This window comes from Salvelinus sp. IW2-2015, linkage group LG23, assembly GCF_002910315.2.
Source record: "Salvelinus sp. IW2-2015 linkage group LG23, ASM291031v2, whole genome shotgun sequence".
NCBI classification, from domain to species: Eukaryota; Metazoa; Chordata; class Actinopteri; order Salmoniformes; family Salmonidae; genus Salvelinus; species Salvelinus sp. IW2-2015.
The window spans coordinates 39,538,978-39,545,653 of NC_036863.1; the positions used below are offsets into that span (position 1 = coordinate 39,538,978).

The following is a 6,676-nucleotide window of genomic DNA, read 5'->3' on the forward strand; positions in this document are numbered from 1 at the left end:
TGGGAACTCCTTCAAGGCTGTTGGAAAAGCATTCCTCATGAAGCTGGTTGAGAGAATGCCAAGAGTGTGCAAAGCTGTCATCAAGTCAAAGGGTGGCTACATTGAAAAATCTCAAATCTAAAACATATTTTGATTTGTATAACACTTKTTTGGCTACTACATGATTCCATATGTGTTATTTCATAGTTTTGATGTCTTCCTATTATTTTACAATGTAGAAATAGTAAAAATAAAGAAAAACCMTTGAATGAGTAGGTGTGTCCAAACTTTTGACTGGTGCTGTAAGTATTCAGACCCTTTACTCAGTACTTGGTTGAAGCACCTTTGGCTGCGATTACAGCCTTGAGTCTTGGATATGATGCTGCAAGCTTGGCACACTTGTATTTGGGGAGTTTCTCCCATTTTCTCTGCAGATCCTCTCAAGCTTTGTCAGGTTGGCTTAGGAGCGTCACTGCACAGCTATTTACAGGTCTCTCCAGAGATGTTTGATTGTGTTCAAGTCTGGGCTCTGGCTGGGCCACTCAATGACATTCAGAGACTTGTCCCGAAGCCACTCCTGCATTTTCTTGGCTGTTTGCTTTGGGTCATTGTCCTGTTGGAAGGTGAACCTTCGCCCTCAGTCTGAGGTCCTGAGCACTCTGGAGCAGGTTTTCATCAAAGATCTCTCTGTAATTTCCTCCGTTCATCTTTCCCTCGATCCTGACTCCCTGCCGCTGAAAAACATCCCCACAGCATGATGCTGCCACCACCATGCTTCACAGTAGGGATGGTGCCACCACCATGCTTCACAGTAGGGATGGTGCCAGGGTTCCTCCAGATGTGACACTTCGCAGTTCAATCTTGGTTTCATCAGACCAGAGAATCTTGTTTCTCATGGTCTGAGAGTCCTTTAGGTACCTTTTGGAAAACTCCAAGCAGGCTGTCATGTGCCTTTTACTGAGAAGTGGTTTCCGCTTGGCCACTCTACCATAAAGGCCTGATTGGTGGAGTGCTGCAGAGATGGTTGTCCTTCTGGAAGTTTCTCCCATTTCCACAGAGGAACTCATGAGCTCTGTCAAAGTGACCATCGGGTTCTTGGTCACCTCCCWGACCAAGGCCTTTCTCCCCCGATTGCTGAGTTTGGTTAGGTGGCCAGCTCTAGGAAGAGTCTTGGTGGTTCCAAACTTCTTCCATTTAAGAATGTTGGAGGCCACTGTGTTCTTGGGGACCTTCAATGCTGCAGACATTTTTTGTTACCCTTCACCACTTCTGTGCCTCGACACAATCCTGTCTTGGAGCTCTCCGTACAATTCCATTGACCTCATTGCTTGGTTTTTGCCTTGACATGCACTGTCAACTGTGGGACCATATATAGACAGGTGTATGCCTTTCCAAATCATGTCCAATCAATTTAATTTCCCACAGATGGAAACAGGCTGAGCTCAATTTCAAGTTTCATAGCAAAGGGTCTRAATACTTACATTTTTATTTTTAATACATTTGCAAAAATGTCTAAAAACCTGTTTTTGCTTTGTCATTATGTGGTATTGTGTGGATTATTGAGGATTTTTATTTATTTAATCAATTTCAGAATAAGGCTGTAACGTAACAACATTTGGAAAAAGTCAAGGGGTCTCATTACTTTCGGGAATGCACTGTTTATCAAGTTAAAACACAAATTACAAATGCTGTGGTTTTCCAAAAAGGCCAGTAGATGGCATTTATTCCCCTTGATCAGATACGTACACAACAGTGATTGGACAATTGCAGGCTCTAATTTTCAAACATTGCTTTTCAGAGGCCTTTGTGACCTGTCTATTCCATGAGGACTGCATGCTGCCCTGTAGCTTTAAACCCACCGGTGCTGTAGTCATCCACAGGTACAAACAGCAGATCCCTGTCCATAACTACTCCTAGTTTATTCCTCTTTCATGCAGCATTTCTCAATAGACAGTTTACCACCTTCTTTCTGACATCAGTATAATTCCACATTTCAAATTCTCTCCAGACGTGTAAAGCATTAAAAAGATGGCACCCACTAGGCACAGTTTTGATTTACATTTGGTTGAGTTGACAACTAACATAATTTCAACGTGAAATCAACAAAAAATATCACCTTGTCACTGGATTTAGGTTAAAAGTTGATTACTTTTTTCAAATCACATTACAATTTTKGGGTTGAAATGACGTGGAAGCAACGTTGATTCAACCAGTTATTTCACAGTGGGCAGGCTTTGTTAGCTATGTCTACATCTGTCTCAATATCCCTATGTTAAATATGTCTGTTTATTTGTTTTGTAATATTTGTTCCTCAAACCTCTTTAGGAAAGCCAAGCGGAGTGTGATTGTCTATAGAGTTTAATAAAAGCTTGAGCCTAGTATTGAACATTACAGAGTTTTGTGGGACAGTGTTTGTTAGTGTTCCATAATTAATTAGTCTACCCTCATGGTCGTGACTGCAGAGTGGAATAAAACACTCTCTTTTTCCACTGTAACACTTAACTGGGCTCTGCCGGCAGTAGTTTACAGGGCACACAATGTTTCCACAGGGGCCGGGGTCATATTTCCATGAAAACCGAAGTTGTCAGACTAACAATGCAAGCATCACTCGATAAAACAAAAAACATTACTGATATACAATAATATGCCATGATTGGCCATGGAAACTCTAGAGGGCTAGTGAACTAATGTTATCAATGTAAAAAAACAACACTTCATGGTTCATACTTTATTCAACACTATCAAGAACAGTTTATTTCTATTTTGCAGCTCTCATCCAGTCAGTGAGAATAGAGATGACTTGGGAGGTCGTCTCCTGTTCATCTCAGAACGTCTATCCTGTCCCTCAGGTGGCACGGACAACAGACCCAGTGTCTGCCCCAGAAACACAGAACTCCACCAGCAAAACCCCAGACTACAAAGGTCTGTACACAGTGGAGAGCACGGTAAGGATCGTGGGTAATGTCTCTGACCACATCTACTTCTGCTCTGTCATCTCTGCAGACAAGGCCCAGGTGTGGACAGTCTCTATKAGGCAGCAAGGTATGGATCAACATCCTTGGAATGCAGTGTTGTGTTTATAAAACCAAGTCTCACGAAAATTCACAGTGAGAAAGTTGTTCTCTCCTAGAKTTAGCCTGAAAAGGCATTTTACCAAGAACTGACTAAGCTTGTATTTGATATGCTCCTTGGAACAGGAACTAGGAATTATTGGTCAGTCTATTTAGTGTCTCTAGAGAAAACCTTCAACCTGTCCAGAGATATAGTGACATTTAAAGGCACGTTAAATATGTGCCTCATAAAAGTGTGRTACTTATGGTTAAATATTGTGCTTTTTAGGGGTCATGAAGGTTGTTGACAAAGGGGAGAGGTATCATTGACACAGGATTTGTGATGTTTAAACTTGCAGAGGAATTGATTGGAGAGTCGAGAGCTGTCCATTCCTTGCATGGCTCCACAGAACCTCCAGAACTTCTCCCTCACATGGACCTTCACCAGGACTAATGAGCCCACAGTCATCCTAAACTACGACAGCAGAACCAGACGGACTTCCAACCTCTGGGAGGGCCGGGCTAGACTGGAGCAGGACCAGGTTCTGATGGGCAACGGATCCCTCCTTCTTCGCAACCCAGAGAATCAGGAACACACAGGAACCTACACCTGTATATTCTCAGGCTTCCAGAGCAGACACATGGTCCAGACAAAGGTCAACATCATGGAGCAGGTCTGGATGAAACAGGATCCACTGAACAGAGACCACATACACCAACAAAATGGAGCAGGTCTGGATGAAACAGGATCCGCTGAACATAGACCACATACACCAACAAAATGGAGCAGGTCTGGATGAAACAGGATCCATTGAACATAGACCACATACACCAACAAAATGGAGAAGGTCTGGATGAAACAGATCGCTGAATATAGACCACATACACCAACAAAATGAGCATCTGGATGAAACAGGCCACTAAACATAACCACAAGCCAAGGATTGTACATATCTGTACCACACACACCAGAGGGTGATATAATACAACCATATGCTCCAAGACCGGATGAATTTGCAAATAATTTTCCAGAGACACCAGGACGTTATTCACCAGGATCACATTCGCTACTGAGTGAGATGCTAGACACAATCGGACCACAATCACCAGGCAATGATGGACCAGAACCACACATAGCAGAGAGTGATGAACTAGGAAATGATGCCTCTATGCTTGGAACCTTTGCACAAGACTTTGATGCAACAATATCATCTTCCCAAGAAGGGGATATATCGGGACCATGTACATCAGGAGATGATGAAGAAGTAGGACTTCGTCACCTCCACACACATACGGAGGTCCCGTCCGACCAAACACCAGAGGAGTCGATTCCTCTGGACCAGATGACTCAGAAAGAGGTGCACATGTCCAGGACTTAGTAGGTAGTGATGCACCAGGACCTTACATAACATGGGGTGGTCTACCAGAACTAGACAGCATATCATCTTGGAATAGAGATTGAGGAGATACAGTACTTCTCACAGTGGTCACAGCTGATGGATACATGGCTACATCAATATCCTCACAGAGTCCATGTCTAATGCAGACCAATGTGTCCAGACCCATGAACAAAGCTACTATAGTTGCCTGAGCAAAGTTTGGGATGGGTTGGAATAATGTTGGAAAGTAGCACAAATTCCTTGCCCTGTTTGATATTTGCCTTGAGTTACKGTAACCTACTTACATATTCTGACTAACATTTGAATACATTTATTAAAGATATCTGGGTCAAGTTGTGTCTTTTCCTGACTCCTTGTTCTTTGCTTGGGCATAGTCACAGGAAATGAGACTGCAGGCTGCCCTGTGTTAAATGAGGTCAACGTGTGCATGTTTATCCTGGCCTCACACAGTGGAGGTAACACATACCATTGGTTGCAACTCGTCCCTGAAATGTATGGAAATGGTTGACTAGTCACGTTGCCCTGGTTCTGTGAAAGATGGAATTAAATTCCCTCATTGCTTAGTAAACCTAATGAGTATTTTGACCACAAAGCACGTATCTTGCATTGACCCTATCATATCTATTGATAACTGAAACCCCAAAGTTAATGTAAGGAGATGACAAGCCGTCTGGATGAAGAACTGATGAAAGATCYGTGTGCGACCCCTGGGTCAGCAGAAAGGGGACATTTGATCTCCCTACAGAACACACAATCTCCTGCTTTTATTCTAACTGCACTGGGCAGTAAGGAATAAGCACTGTGTGTGTGGCTCAGGGGTATAGTGATCACATGTCCTCTGTGACCATCACATGAACAGAAACAACACTTGAAGTAGTCGGAGAGAMTTGCTTGAAAGCATCAGGACATTAGCGCACAGAAGATACAGGGAATTTGTGATCGAAATCACATGAGTTGAATTATCAGTTTCACTTCTCACTTATATCTTCACAACAAACACAGCCACATCCATTTTTCCTTAAAGGCACCCATCCAATCACATGCACCCTCAAGCAAAACTGACACAAACTCATCCTTGCAACACTACGTAGGTACTTGCTCTCCAACAGAGCACAGCCCAATTGATCCTTTGTGGGGGTTTTGAATGCAGCTGTGACTTTTTTAGCTTCAAATCAAGCGACTCTGTTGTCCTTTTGACCCTACTGGGTTTTCACAGAAAGACTTCTGCAATTAAAGTGAGTAAACTGGCCTTTCTGGACACTGTGGTTCCAAAAGGATGGCAGGGCCAAATTGTGCCAGGACAACCCTTCCCACTGGGCAGAAACTGGTTGAATCAAAGTTGTTTGTAAGTCTTTTTTTTCTTTCTTCAAAGTGATGATGTTGAATCAACATGTAAAACTGATTGGATTATCAAAACATCAACATAAGGGAATTCTGTCTTTTTTTCTCCCAACTTTTAACCTAAATCCATTGACATGGTGCAATTGTTTGTTGAATTCACGTTAGTTGACAATTCAACCAAATGTAAATTAAAACTAGACATCGAAATGGCCTCGAAATGCCCAGTGGGTTATCCCTGTGTATACACTGGAATTAGGATTAATGTACAGTACCAGTCAAAGTTTGGACACACCTACTCATTCAAGGGTTTTTCTTTATTTTTACTATTTTCTACATTGTAGAATAATASTGAAGACATCAAAACTATGAAATAACACATATGGAATAATGTGGTAACCAAAAAAGTGCTAAACAAATCAAAATATATTTTATATTGTAGACCAGGGGTTCTTAAACCTTTTCATCCTGGTACCCAAATGAGAAATTCTGTGTTTTCCGGGGACCCAAGCGGTACATTTCATTGCCCTTATACTTCAAACAAATGCAATATAGACAAATAACAATTAAATTATATAAATAGCTATTCATATTTATTTTTCCCCATTAAAAACMCTCTTACATATCTGTCTAGGTTGGAACTGTTGCTGTTAAAATACAATAAACAATTTTCCTTCTGAACTGGAATTAACTGATTGATCATCTAACACAGACGTAGACCAGAAAACACACACATGCACACAGTCCTAATGAGAGGTGTGTGACCGGTTGAAGTTTTCAACAAGCAGGTCTATTCTGGGCTCAGTTTTTGACAGTGCAACCCTGAAGTCATGCTCAGCATTGAGTTTGTTTCTGTACTTATTTTTTAAGTATGCCAGAGTTGAGAACCCTGACTCACATAGGTATGTG

General features: G+C 41.9%; 1 pseudogene; it reads left to right on the forward strand.

Moving 5' to 3' along the window:
- The window catches only part of LOC111950963 (uncharacterized), a 7,292-nt pseudogene extending 3,042 nt beyond the window's left edge, over positions 1-4,250 (forward strand).
- Positions 4,251-6,676: the final 2,426 nt, after the last annotated feature.